Raw genomic sequence first — 15,401 nt, 5'->3', positions numbered from 1 at the left:
CGCAGCATCTCCCACACTGCCCCGCCATTTAACAGGTACAGCGCAGGCAGCAGCACCGCAAGCATCTCACACACTGCCCCCCATTTAACAGGTACAACGCATGCAGCAGAACCGCAAGCATCTCACGCACTGCCCCCGCCATTAACAGGTACAACGCAGGCAGCAGCACTGCAAGCATCTCACACACTGCCCGCCATTTAACAGGTACAACGCAGGCAAGCAGAACCGCAAGCATCTCACGCACTGCCCCGCCATTTAACAGGTACAACGCAGGCAGCAGCACTGCAAGCATCTCACACACTGCCCCGCCATTAACAGGTACAACGCAGGCAGCAGCACTGCAAGCATCTCATGCACTTGCCCCGCCATTTAACAGGTGCAATGCAGGCAGCAGCACTGCAAGCATCTAACACACTGCCCCGCCATTTAAACAGGTACAACGCAGGCAGCAGCACTGCCAGCATCTCACGCACTGCCCCGCCATTTAACAGGTACAACGCAGGCAGCAGCACTGCAAGCATCTCACACACTGCCCCGCCATTTAACAGGTACAGCGCAGGCAACAGCACCGCCAGCATCTCCCACACTGCCCCGCCATTTAACAGGTACAGCGCAGGCAGCAGCACCGCAAGCATCTCACACACTGCCCCGCCATTTAACAGGTACAGCGCAGGCAACAGCACCGCCAGCATCTCCCACACTGCCCCGCCATTTAACAGGTACAGCGCAGGCAGCAGCACCGCAAGCATCTCACACACTGCCCCGCCATTTAACAGGTATAACGCAGGCAGCAGAACTGCAATCATCTCACACACTGCCCCGCCATTTAACAGGTACAACGCAGGCAGCAGAACCGCAAGCATCTCACACACTGCCCTGCCATTTAACAGGTTACAACGCAGGCAGCAGCACCGCCAGCATCTCAGACACTGCCCCGCCATTCAACAGGTACAATGCAGGCAGCAGCACCGCCAGCATCTCAGACACTGCCCCGCCATTTAACAGGTACAGCGCAGGCAGCAGCACTGCAAGCATCTCAGACACTGCCCCGCCATTTAACAGGTACAGCGCAGGCAGCAGCACCACAAGCATCTCACACACTGCCCCGCCATTTAACAGGTACAACGCAGGCAGCAGCACCGCAAGCATCTCACACACTGCCCCGCCATTTAACAGGTACAACGCAGGCAGCAGCACCGCCAGCATCTCCACACCACTGCCCCGCCATTTAACAGGTAACAACGGAGGCAGCAGCACCGCCAGCATCTCACCACACTGCCCCGCCATTTAACAGGTACAGCGCAGGCAGCAGCCACCGCAAGCATCTCACACACTGCCCCGCCATTTTAACAGGTACAACGCAGGCGGCAGCACCGCAAGCATCTCACACACTGCCCCCGCCATTTAACAGGTACAACGCAGGCAGCAGCACCGCAAGCATCTCACACCACTGCCCCGCCATTTAACAGGTACAACGCAGGCAGCAGCACCGCCAGCATCTCCCACACTGCCCCGCCATTTAACAGGTACAACGCAGGCAGCAGCACTGCAAGCATCTCCCACACTGCCCCGCCATTTAACAGGTACAACGCAGGCAGCAGCACTGCAAGCATCTCCCACACTGCCCCCGCCATTTAACAGGTTACAACGCAGGCAGCAGCACTGCAAGCATCTCCCCACACTGCCCCGCCATTTAAACAGGTACAATGCAGGCAGGCAGCACTGTAAGCATCTCACACACTGCCCCGCCATTTAACAGGTACAACGCAGGCAGCAGCACCGCAAGCATCTTGCACACGGACACACTGATGGGAAGCAAGATGGCTTCTGACTCTGGTGCTGAAGAGGTAAGGCAGGAAAGATTATACATGTGAGATTATGCTAAAAGAAATGGAACTGGAAGGAAGGCCAAGGCATATAAAAACTGTTTTAAAGAAGAAACCAGGAGAAACAGAGCAGCACGGAAAAAGCAGTAGAAGTCTGTAAAAGCAGGTGAAACTCCTGCAGTGAAAAAACAAACTGTGGAAGGCACAGAGGCTGTATCTGTAGGAGCAGAACAAGCAGTGAAGTAAAATAAAAGGAAAATAACCAGGCTGAGGTCAGGAATAAAAGCCATGCAGAACTGGGAAAGAGGCGTTTGGGTTGTACTGGGGCTGATTCCCCTCCAGTGAAGACTGGGGAAGACTCAGAAGCTGCAGTGGCTGCCAGTGCTCCTTCGCTGCTGCTGCTGCTTCCAACACTCAGAGCAAGCCACATCCACTGCTCAGTGCATGTTCTCCCCATCTCACTCAGCCTAGGGCTAGGACACAGGCTGGAAGGACTCAGGAGCAGGCTGAAGACGGGGAAGATGAGAAGGTGCCACGTGCAATGCAAGCTGTACAAAGGAGGACCCAGCGATCTGTGCCCTGCAAGCTGCCCATTAATGACCTCTCTCCAGGGCTCATGCTGTAGCTAGGATGAAGAAGAACGCATGATTGCACAGGTTCTCAGAAAGGTGCTCCTATACATTTAAGAAGAGCCGCTGGTGACTCTTGTTGCTGTGAGGTTCTGATTTTTCTGTGGCACATCTGAACAGGTCTGAAGGCGCACTGGTCTGGAAACACTGCTGTAGGGCATCAGAGTTCTGAATGTGAACCAGGCATTGCGTGCAACCCGTGTTCTGAGCATAGACACTCTTGTAGAAATTGCCCAGGAGACCATAACCAAAAAAGTAATTTGAAGACAAATAAAATAGAAGAGACTAACTGACAAAGGAAAGAATGGGACCAGGTCCCAGGCAAATTAAAACTGCTGCCTGGTGCAGGTGCCCAGAGACCACAGGAAGAAGAAGAGTTTAATTGTCCTTCTGTTGCAGAAGTTATAAAAGAATTCCTAAATGATGAAGGTGATTCAGTCTGGTACACCTTTTGAGCTGCAGACCCCCTTCCATTCATACATTTGGTTGGAGCCCCTCAAGATGGGTTACTAGATATATATGGTATTTATATACACACACTAGTGAAAAGAGCCTGTGTTTATCGGGCCCATAACAGATATAAACTTTAAAATGAACATAACTGACGATATATTGTATTAAGTAATTAACAGAAAGCAGTCACTAGATTAACAGTATATCCGACACCTCCTGCTGCCGGCCGCTATGGGACTGCCTGCATCCTGTGCTGGATGAAGAAGCCTGTAGGGTAGCCACGGTGGATCCCATCCCACGGTGGCCAAAGAAGGAGAAGGCTGCTAGAGGACGCCACCCCGCATCGGATTAAGAAGGGGTCTGGCGTGTGTCTGTTCCTGCGTTTGAAAGTGTGAGAGACAGGATTTTGCAGAGAGAGTATATCAGCAAAAAGTACCCAGGGTTGCTTGGGTTGTCTGGTTAACAACTGATATAAATGTTCAAAACCAAACATAAGTGGGAAAGATAAATATAGTTTTAATATATTATTCAACGAAGAGAAGAGCCTGTATGTCCTTGTGGGAGCCTGATAGACAGAGCTTTGCCGACAGAGCAAATTGTCTTTGCACAGTGCACCTTCCATTGTTCTGGGCACCACCTGGGGGCCACAGACATGACAGTGTGACTGACTGACCGACACATGGCTTTAATATATATATATATATTGGACTTAGTTTGTGACCCCTAGAGACAAATGTTAAGTCCAATGTAGTTTGGTTTTAACTGTAAGTTTCAAACATTGTTCTGAAACACGGTTAAAATTGTATGACCTATAATTAAACTAGACTTTATTGAATCTTGCCCGACTCTGGCCGCGTTTTGCTCAACGAGCTGCCTCAGGGGCTTAAGAGCCACTTGAATTGGCTCAGATTAACATGGACTTCTCATATGTCATAGTTAGAGAACCATTTATCAGTAAGCTATTGGACCTGTTTTACAACAGATACTTTAAACAGCAGACCACTGCAAGAGCAATAATCTTCCAGTTCTACTCGCCGCTCAACATAATGCGGCCGCTCCCCATCAGGTTTGTTTAAGTCCCCCACCCTGCATGAGAAAATACATTTGACCCTTTGTCAGATGAAACTGAACAGATGCGATGGAACAATTGGATCCAGGTCACGTCCAGATTTCTAGTGAAGTGGTACCACCCCCAGAACCAGCTGAAGATTGTGGAAATGAGTACAACATGACTACAGAAACAAACAAAAATGAAAACGGAAATAATGCATGACAATATTGTGTCATACCCCTTCCGGTTCCTCCGTGCTTTTCTCCCCTGGGCGTGGCAACTTATAATGGGGACGATGTATAATAAGGGGCTCCAACCTTAGCGCAGGCTTGTGCTCCTGATTTAGCAGGCGTTTTTGTGGCGTAGCTTAATTCTGGAATGTACCGGGGGTTTTAGCTCCTAAAACATGTTTGCTAAAACAGGAGTAAAAACCAGCACTAAGATTAGCGCGGGTGCATGCAAATCCCATGTAAAAGAAGGCATTAGCTATTCCCCAGCAATGCAGGGAGGTGCGTCACAGGGCAGACAGCTTAAAGCGCATGTTCTTAACGCTGGAAATTTAACATCCTGGGTCAGAGCAGGCGTAAAACGTAACTCCCGTTTCTGTGGCCACATTATACTATTGCTGTGCCCAGTGTGGACGTGTCTAGCTGCTTCTACCAGACTGGGCAAGAATAACTTGGTGAGTTTCTAATTGATGTTCAGCTTTACAGGAGTGCTAGGTTTCTGTCATTAATGAAAATAAGATTCTGTCTCAGAAAATGGAAAATCTTGGTGATCTTGCTAAAACTTTGAATTTGAGATTTTGAAAGTTTCTTTGATTCCTCCACTGCAGATGTTGCATGCGTTCTACTTAAAATTGTTGAATATTCCAAAGAAACATTTGCCTACTTTTTCTAAAGTTTATTGTTTTAACCTTTTGGTATTGTTAAAATTTCTATGAAGAGAATTTAGGTAGAATTGGGCCACTTAATAAGAGTCTGAGTGTTTCAGAAATATTAGGACAATCTCAATGTGCTATGAATGGCAGAGCTACTTTGTTGCATCATTTAATTCTGAAAATGAGAAACACATTGCTTTAGGAGTTTTCTTTAGACTCAAAGATCCTTGTTTCTTGGGACATAAAATTGCAATTTTTCCTGATGTTATAAGAGAAATCCAGGTAAATGCAGAATGTTTTCCTTTGAAGAAACAGAGAGTACTTGCCCTTGGGGCAAGGTTTCTTATGAGATTTCCCTGTAGATGTTTAATTAAGTTTCAAGAGAATAAATACGTATTTTGGAATCCTATGCAGTTAGAAGGCCTTTGCAGAATAGGTAAAATCAGCCTATTGTAACCTGGACCAGTTAACTTTTGGAAGGTTAGTTTAATTAGATTGCCACTAAGTTACCTTTTATTTACTTTTTTTGCATAACTCTCCCCTTGATGTAGCATGGATTACAACTAAATGTCTATTGTCAACTGTACCTTAGGTTATTATCTTTTCATGAACAAAGTATTTTGCTTTGATGAAAATTTATAATTTATAAATAAAGATTAAAAAATGCATTCAAAAAAATTAGTGATCTATAGCTCTGCTTGTCACAGATTATCAAATACAGTACTAGCTAAACTTCTGTGTTGCAGGTTAGGATGTATAGCCAAAGATCGTATTGATAAAGTCCAGTCTTGTAGTTTTCAGGGCACGAATATTGGTCATTCACTTATTAGTATGGGAGAAATTTCTGAACAAGGTAAGAAGGGCTCATTGGCTGGATATGTGGTTACTTTAGACCAAGAGAAAGCTTTGATAGGGTGAACCATAGCTACCTTTCTAGTGTATTATAACATATAGCATTCCAGAGCAATTTGTGAACTGGATAAAGATTCTTTACCAGAAAGCAGAAAGTCAACCAATAGTTAATGGCTGGATAGGCAAACCCTTTCCCATTCAGTCAGGGGTGAGGCAGGGATGTCCACTTAGTCCTCTGCTGTAAATGTTTTCAATTGACCCCCTTACTTGTTACATTAATAAAAAGAGATCTATCGCTCCAGAAACCTATGAGCAAATTTAAATGTGTTGCAAATGCAGAAGCAGTGTCTGTTGGCCTCTGAAGAATCACGCTCCAATGTCCTAAGTGATTTATAAGATTCTCTAAAATTTCTAATTCTTTGTTGAGCTATGGGGAAATGCAAAACATTTTGGATTGGACCATAAATTATTAAATTCCGTCTTCACCCCAAAGTAACAAATGCAGAGGATGAAAATCAAAATTTTAGTTGTAAAACTGAACATCTTAAGGTGATTTTAAAAAAGGCAGACATGCGCCAACATCGGGAGATGTGCACACAAGTTTTTAAAAAGCTGTCCCAATGCGTGGGTATTTCCTCCTACCCACACATCTCACTTGATTTTAAAAAGGGGCATGGTCCGAGCACAGCCAAGAAGATGTGGCACGTAAATACTTATGCACCATGCACATGGCACGCCCCCAGGTCCACTGCCATTTCTTGCTATGGAGGAGGTGTAACTTAAAAATACAAGAAATTAGCTACTCCTGCCAGGTTTAAAAGTCACTGTCCCAGATTCTAATTTAAAAATAGTTGTGATGTGGAAGAACTGTAAAGGTCTGTCAGAAAAGAGAGCATCTCTTGTTATGCAAAACATCATTATGCAAAAAGGACATCATAACACCCGTGCGTATGAAGGCCAAACTTCCGCCTGCTTCTTTTCGGCACAATGATGTTTGCATAACAAGCAATGTAAATAGATGTTCTTGAATGCTTGCTTTTGGTGCATGAATAGTAGGTGCATTCATAAATTTGACTCTTCTCTATTGTGTCAGAAAAGAGAACCAATGTTATAAAAACATTCATATTCCTATATTTGTAATCCTAAGTATGGATTTTCCTCCATCAGAGAAAGTTATACTCTCACAAATTTGGTTTTTCAGTTTTCTATGTGGGAATCGGAATAAATTTGGTGAGGAGAACTATTTACTTACTTGTCCAGGAAAATGTTGCAGTGTGGACCCTTAGACAGAGGGGAAGATGATGCAACCTGCAGGGAGGAGCCCTGCAGGTCCCCACTGTTGGCAGGCGGAGTCAGTCGGAGTGGAGGCCCGGCTACAGCTTCACCACTACCAGCCCACATTCCCCTTAGGCTGGACCTAGGCAGGGGCCCTCCGGGTGGATGAATCCTACGCGATGCCAAGGTGGCAGGCCAGAAGCGAGAAGCACAGGGTCAGGTACAAACTGAGGTCAGATCAGGCAGCAATTCCAATGGTGACGAGATCCAGGTGGAAGGTCAGGGGGCAGGGCGGCGATCCGACAAAGTCAGAAGAATCAGGCTTGAGGTCAGGGCAGGCGGCAATCAGACGAAGTCAGAAGAAGCAGGCAGCAGATCGGCCAGAGGATCAAGCCAAGAAACGCTGGAATCAGGAAGCTGGTACAGGAACCAAGAGCAGAACGTTAGTTCCAGGAATCACCAGAGCAGGAATCTCACAACCATGAAAGAGGAACCTGGTTGCCAAGACCCCGAGAAGGAGGAGAGCTAGCCTTAAATAGGCTCCGCTGAAGTCAAAGAGGGAGCGCCACCAACCGTTCCTGCCACTGGCCCTTTAAATGTGGGGGAAATGGCCGCGTACACCTGCCTAGGAGGTGAGCCTAAGTGTTGGGCCACACAGCAGCCTTGACAGCATCCTGCAGCAATAGAGAAGTGCAACTCAGCCTCCCACTGCGTTTCATAGAGGCAGCCATGCCAGGCCCGCTGTGGGCAGGAAGGGTGCGGCGGCATGAGACCACGCAGCGGGGCCTGACTGAAGGGTAAGGGTGGCGGGAAGCGGGGTTGGCCCGTGGATCGCCGTGAGTAACAGAAAAGAGGAGGTCTAGGGATGATTAATCCTGAATTATTCTTTAAACTAATTGCTGTGTCTTCATTTTTCTAATGGTTTTCTCCATGATAGCCCAGTACGGAGTAATTCTTTTAAGAAATGGTTTGTGCCAATTTTCTCCAAATCGATGGATGGGCCAATATTGGAAGAATAGGGAAAGGAACTGAATTTTACCTTCCTGCATCCTGCAATCCTCTAAAATAATCAGGAAATGGTGTCTTCCCCCAAAAGAACGAACAGACTTTTCAAGGAAGGAACTGCATTGCATTCATTCAGGGAGGAAATATTCTGAACAGAGAGTCCTGGAGCAACGTGCGGAAGGCGAGAAGCAGGAAGCGCTAAGGCACCTCCAGGATCCCCGACTGCCAAATGAAGCCAGAGATGCCACCTGCTTAGCGTTTCATGGAAAGCTTTATGTGAAATGATGAAGAAAAAGAGACTGTCCGAGGCCGAGCTGAACCGGGGTTACAGAAACTAAAGAGCATTTCCAACCGGAATGTCCATTTTCAGTCAGAGTATGGGGGAGGGGAGGCGCAGCGTATCGCCTATAAGTTAATCAGACTTGCGCTCAGGTGGTGCACGGCCTGTTCAATTTAAGAAGCAAAACTCGCCAAGTCAGAAAACTTTGGTTAATAAATGTTATTACAGTTTATCGTTTATGTGATAGGAGATGTTTCATGTCTCTTATAAACTGTGACCTATCAGAACACAGCAAAGCAATGCAAGTAGGAGGAGCCATTAAAATAATTTACAACAAAGAAATTGAAACAAGGAATTCTACATATGCTTGACTTCCAGTGCAGAACTCTACTGAACTTAAGATATTTAAAATGTTTCATTCCAAACATGTTGTTAGGATTCACACCTTGTGGGCAGGCCCCACAAACCACTAGATTCACCTTAACACCACCAGACTCCAGTGCGGAATAAGTGCTGAGTGCAGGCTCTCTCCATGGGCGCACCTGACATCACTCTACTGAAAGGGCCCACAGTTAAAAATGGCCACAGTGCCCACTGATGACATCCAAAGTCTTGGCCCTATATCAGGGCTTGTCGGATGTCCTTACCTTGCCTCAGCAATGGGTCTCTTGCATTCTGGTGTAGTGTGTGTGGCTCCTCTTGCATTCCTAGATCCTGATTTGTCTCTCCAGCCTCGTCTAGCCTTGCCTTGCCTTCTAATTCAGCCTCATCCATCCTCACCTTGTCTTCCAGCCCAGCCCTTTCAGACTAGTCTTCCAGCCCAATCCATCCAGCTTGTCTTCCTTGTTATCTCATACAATGTCTTCTGTGTATCCACCCTTAGCTTGTCGCTCTGGATCTTGACCCCTTGCTTGGACCTGACCACTATTGCCTGCTGCCTAAATCTGACCCTTGCCTGGACCTAACTATTCTTGACTGCTACCTGCCCCAACCTTGGCCTTCTCTGACTCTGTTGCTTACTCTGAATCTGGTGTACCTTAGACTCTTCCTTGGACTCTGTCCTAGGGCTCTGCCTGCCGGCCACCAGAACCCAAGAGCTCTACCCAAGGAGGAGGCAGCTGGTATAGGTGAAGCTCCAGTCTGGCCCGTTATCAAGTCTGTTCGCCAGCTGCCGGTGTAGGCTTTGGGAGTTTTCCCTTGAGACTGCATCAACTACACAGCAGAACTAAGGGCTCACACACCCGCCTTCCGTTGCACATGAATAAAATCTGGGATGGAATGAGATAGATTCGTTTCCCTAGTATGCTGACTTCTTTTGGCTGTTTCTACTTGCAGATTATGTCCACAACTTTGAGCACATAGTTTTGAATCCTCACTACTTCTAAATGTTAGACAGCTGGAAATATTTGTTCTTGGATGGCACGATTTTGATCATTTCATCCTTTTACTGCATTTTCCACCCAGCCCATTCAGATCACTATAGACAATTGTTTGGCTCAGTCGAAGGAGTGCCCCTCTAATACCATGCTGGGCTACTAGGCCAGTACTGGCTCAGAGGAAGAGTGGCCCCTAACACCACACTGAGGAACTAGATCAGTACTGGCTCTTAGGGGGAGTGGCCCCCTGAAACCATGCTGGGGCATTGGGTCAGTAGTGACTCAGAGGGAAAGGCTTCTACATGCTGGTGAAGAATATTGCTTATATTGACTTAGCATTTCATGCCATATTTTGTATATTACAAAAACCTCAATCTTTTTCAGAGTGAAGAGTAGCCTAGTGGTTACAGCAGGAGGCTGACAGGGAAGCCATGTTTCAAACTCTGCTCCTTGTGACATTGGGCACGTCACAACACTCTCCACTGCCTCATGACTTATGAGCGTAAAAATTAGCATATATGCATTTTAATAGCATCTGTTTGTGTATTCCATATTTTAATAAAGTCAAAAATACATGCATAAAAAAAGAGGTGTTCTGCTATTTTAAAAGACACACGTGTACATTTGCCAACTTATGTATTTTTACCCCTGTAAGTATCTGACATAAGTGATATTAAACGTGTTTATGTTATAGTACAGACTGGGTGGGAGGTCTGGGTAGACTGGGGGGAATTCAGGCTGAAGAACCAGGAAGGTCTTAGAGACTTGGATAAGGACTGGGAGAACTGGTAGATTAATTGGTAAAACTGGTAATTTCTTTGACATGTGCATGCTTTAAAATACATTGATTTACACTTGTAAATCCCAGTTTAAGTCAGTTCTACTTTATTTTCACACTTACAATATACATGCATATTTTTTTATAACATAGGTTGGAAAAGTACATGCATTCAATTTTACGCTCTGTCAAAGCATTGCAAGTATTCACACATAAGCAGACATACATGTGCATGTTGCAGGGTAAAGATATGCATATTTTATAATATGCAAATATGTGATATGCATGGGCTATAAAATACTATGGTAAAACTACACGTGACCATAAATGTCTGTATATGCCACTGCACGCAGTTGTTTGAAAGCTATCCTCCCTGACTGTAAACCTTCTGGGGATAGGGAAATAACTGACAATATCTGAATGTAATCTGTTTTGAAGTGTCAAGAAAAGCACAATATACATTTTTAAAAAGCAGAGTTGCTTACCTGTAGCAGGTGTTCTCTGAGGGCAGCAGGATGTCAGTTCTCACAAATGGGTGACATCATCTGATGGAGCCCAGCCCAGAACTTTTCTGTCTGACTTTGCCTCACTGGGCATGCTCAGAATGCCATTATGTCATGCATCCAAGCACAGGCTTCTTCAGTCCTGTTTCTTAGCTTATAGTGGGAAGCCAACCGCAATAGGAGATGGGAGGGTTTCATGAGGACTGATATCCTTCCTGTCTTGGAGAACACCTGTTACAGGTAAGCAACTCTGCTTTCTCTGAGGACAAGCAGGATGGATGTCCTCACAAGAAGGAATCTCTAGCTACATATGGTCCCAAATGAAAAAAGAAGAAACAAATTAGTGCCAAAGGGAACAAACACAAACGTTTTTGTTGACAGTAGGTCTTTTTTCTTCTATATTTCTCTTATGAGAGGCAGACTGGAACAAAAACAGGGAGGGAATGAGGTTGAATTCTACACCTTAAAGAGATTCTGTATGACAGATTGGCCAAACCTATTATTGCATTGGGAATCCCTGTCCATAGGGTAGTGCAATTAAACTCCACATCACATCTTTGCAGATCTCTTTCATGCAGCTTAATTTTAGGTGGGCTACCATGGCTCTGGCACTGTGAGCCTTGACAAGACCCACCAGATTCAGGCCCACTTTGGCATATCAGGAGGTGCAATCTGCTAACCAATTAGATAAAGTCTGTTTGCGTCAAAAAAACCAAAAAATTGAGTAGAATTTCTGTAAGCTTCAGTCCAATCCAGGTAGAAGGCCAGTGCTCTTTTGCAGTCCAAACTGTGCAATGCTGGTTCATCTTAGTAGACATGTGGCCTGGGATAAATGTTGGAAGGACAATTGACTGGTTAAAAGGGAATTCTGGCACCACTGTAGTCAGAAATTCAGGATGGGTGAGTAAGACCACCCTATCATGATAAAATCTGGTATAAGGTGGATAAGCTACTAGAGCCTGGAGCTCATTGATCCTGCACACTGCATCCAAAATACAACCTTCTAGGCCAGATAATTCAGGTCATAGTAGTGCAGTGGCTCAAAGGAAGCTTTCATCAGCAGATCAGAACTACGCTGAAGTCCCAGGATACAGCGGAAGGCCTAATGGGAGGCTTCAAATGAAGCAGGCCTTACATAAACAGGACAACGGCAGATGGGTCTACCTTCTACAAGATGGTGACAGGTGAACCCTTACTGAGTTGGTCATGAGACCAGACGCAAACAAATGTAGAAGGTAATCAAGCAGTTTTTGTGTGGAGCAGGAGAAAGGATCTAAGGATTTTGCTTCACCGCAAGGCAAATCTCCTCCACTTTAGTCCATAGGACTTCCTTGTAAAATCCTTTCTTGAAGCTAACAGAAAACAAGACACATTGTCTGATAGATCCAATGGTGCAGAGTTGCCCTCTCAACATCTAGGCTGTGAGATCCAGGGACCTAACATTGGAATAGTACAACCACTTTTAGTCCTGAGTGATGAGATCTGCAGAATTCCCCAGACTGATCAGTTACCTGATTGATATCTCCCTTAGGAATGGGAACAAAACCTGTAACAACCAAAAGGGGACTATAAGAATCATGGTCCCCTTGGTCCTCTCTGAGCTTCATAAAAGTCTTTACAATGAGCAGTATCAGAGGATATGTATACAGCAGGCCCTCACTCCAACTGAGTGCAAAGGTGTCCAAGGGTAACTTGTCTTGTGTCCCTTTCCTGGAACAGAAGAGAAGGATCTGAGGAAATGCAACAGGTATGCCCCACTTGCAGAATATCAGGCTTGCTACATCTCTTGGTCCAGGGACCATTAGTGGGGGTTTTACGACCTGACTTAATCTGTCCATCAGACATTCTCCTCTCCTACTAGATACATAACTCTGAAGACCATCTCCTACCAGATGCCTAGTCCTATATCTGGACAGCCTCCTGATACAGGAGGTACGATCTTGTGCAATTTGTCTGTTTGGACCAGGTCCACTTTGTTGCAAACTGATCTTTGAAAGTCTTCAGAGCATACCGAATTGCCCTTAGTGCCAGGAAGTTTACCTGATGAAGCTTCTCCTGAGCTGATCAAAGGCTTTGAGTGCAGAGCCCCTCTACGTGGGCTCTCCACTCCAGGTTGGATGTATCCATGATCAGGGCAATTTGGACTGAAGGAATTTGGAAGGGCATGCCTCTAGTCATATTGGAACAGTCCCACCACCTGAACAGGAAGCTTTTGAGCAGTTGGGTGATGCAGATACTGTTCCAAAGATCCTGAGTGGCTTGAAGCCACCATGATCTAAGGGTCCATGGGACTCTTCTCATATGGAGTAACAAAGGGAGTAACATAGACCTGTTGATGCCATTAAGCCAACAAATTCAATATGTCCCATGCCGATTCCTGCTGACAGTCTTGTATCCTTTCCATTTTGGATGATAGCCCTTGGCTGTGGAAATGGGCTCAACTGGGACTTGAGGTAGTTGATGACAAACCCTAGTAATTCCAACAATCGGATAACTTTGCACATCAATTCTGGGGCACCTGCCTGAGATATGCTCTAGACCAGTCAATTGTTCAGGTAGGGGAATGCATGCCTCCATGGTTTGCAAAGATGCACTGCCACCACTGCAAGACATTTTGTGAGAAAACATGGGGTGGAAGCTAAGCTGAAGAGAAGCATTGCAATACTTGAGTTGGTGATCCCCTACTACAAATTTGAGATATTTTTACTGTGACATGGAAATCTCTCTATATGGGTGTAAGCATCCTTGAGATTGAGAGATCATTGCCAGTCCCTTTTTGAAAAAGAGGATTAAGGTGTCCAGGGAAACCATTTTGAACTTTTCTTTTTTTATAAACTTCTTCAAGGTCTTTAGGTCTAGGATAGGACAGAGTACCCCTGTTTTCTTTGGAATCAGAAAGTACTTGGAAAAATCCCCCTCTTCTTTCCCCTGGTGGAATGGGCTCAATCACATTGGCCTCTAAGAGAGAGAGGAGAGTTCCTTCTGAAACAATTTTTGATATAGTGAATGCCCCTAAGCAGGGTCTAGAGGGATTTTTATTCCACTTTTTGCAGCACTTCAGAGTGGATTACATTCAGGTACTGTAGGTATTTCCCTATCCCCAGAGGGCTTACAATCAAAGTTTGTACCTGAGGCAATGGAGGGTAAAGTGACTTGCCCAAGGTCACAAGGAGTAACAGCGGGACTCAAATCCTGGTCTCCTGGTTTATAGCCCACTGTTCTAACCACTAGGCTACTCCTCCACTCCAGGTTGATTTGGATGAACACCCAATAGATGTAATCTATATCTTTTAAATACCAAAAAGACTCTCTTATATTTATGTACTGTGGAGACAGCGAACTATGACTCTTAAGAAAATGTCTGTACAACCACATATAAGATGAACTCACATTTAAACACCTCAAGTGAGAAGACAATATAGTCTAATACCAGACCTCATACCACGGCATAATAAGTAATGCTAATTTAGCATGTATTGGATCTGCCAGTATATATAATCATAGGTCTTTAACAAATTAAATTTTTTCTTTTCATTTTCTTGCTTCTGTGCAAACAAACTTGTGAATCTTGTGCATCTTGTGGAAAAAATAATTACTTAAAAAACTTTTTGGTTCATTTGATCGTATTTTAGATGATTAAGTCATATTTGACCAACACTTAGCTTTAGTAATGCTGGTGAAGAAACGCCATATTTTTTCTTCAGAGGCTAGTATGGAAAAGCCCGACACTGGATCCGTGTTTCGGCGTGTGTCTTCCTCGGGGGCCGATGCTGATGACTCACATGTCTGCAGTTACAGTGAGCCAACAATTTATGTAAAATCTCAGCTTGCCTCTAACAGGAAGGTCTTCTGGCATGGGTATGTGGATATGGGCTATACTGTCTGCAGTCCAGTCAAAACCCCATCCCAGCTTTTGGCTGGGGTGCTGACTGTGACTTAAGGACCCTCTGTTGCCTCAGGCAGGCACAAGGTGTCTGTTGTACATGGCACTGATAGGGTGGAAGAAAACGCCTCCTCAGCTAGAAATAGTATCTTCTCAGCCCCATGCTCTGATACTTCCAGACGGGGACTGTGGGTCTGGAGTGGCTGTTAAGAGCTGCTGGAATGTTGCATAGTGTTCATGAATCTATGTCACTGCCTCCTTAAACCTATGTTCAAAGTGATTTTCTCCAGTGTATGGTACATCAGTGAGTCTTTTCTGGACCTCAGGTCAGAGGTCTGAGGCTGTAGTCAAGTGAGTATGTGGGTGCCATGGAACAGACTCTCAATACTATCTTGAAAACATCAAAGGTCAACTGAACCATGTGTTTCCATGCTCCATTCTCTTCTCCACCAATGTCTGAAGGTTGTCACACTGCTTCTAAGAAAGCCGGTCAGCCATCTCCAACATACATTGACCCAAAAAGAGCTAGTAAGAAGCTATGCAGGCATTGAGCATAGCTCCCTGAAATGGCATTCTCCCAAGAGTATCCGAGCTTCTGGAATCCTTCCTT

At 45.3% G+C, this 15,401-nt stretch overlaps 1 protein-coding gene across 3 annotated transcripts in view; it reads right to left on the bottom strand.

The window, feature by feature from the left end:
* The window catches only part of SLC25A22 (solute carrier family 25 member 22), a 233,242-nt gene that overhangs the window by 3,245 nt on the left and 214,596 nt on the right, over positions 1 to 15,401 (bottom strand). The window lies entirely within an intron of this gene.

This window comes from Rhinatrema bivittatum, chromosome 17 (genome assembly GCF_901001135.1).
Source record: "Rhinatrema bivittatum chromosome 17, aRhiBiv1.1, whole genome shotgun sequence".
Classification (NCBI taxonomy): domain Eukaryota; kingdom Metazoa; phylum Chordata; class Amphibia; order Gymnophiona; family Rhinatrematidae; genus Rhinatrema; species Rhinatrema bivittatum.
The sequence above is the reverse complement of the archived record's forward strand: the minus strand, read 5'-3'. Positions and strand labels throughout refer to the sequence as shown.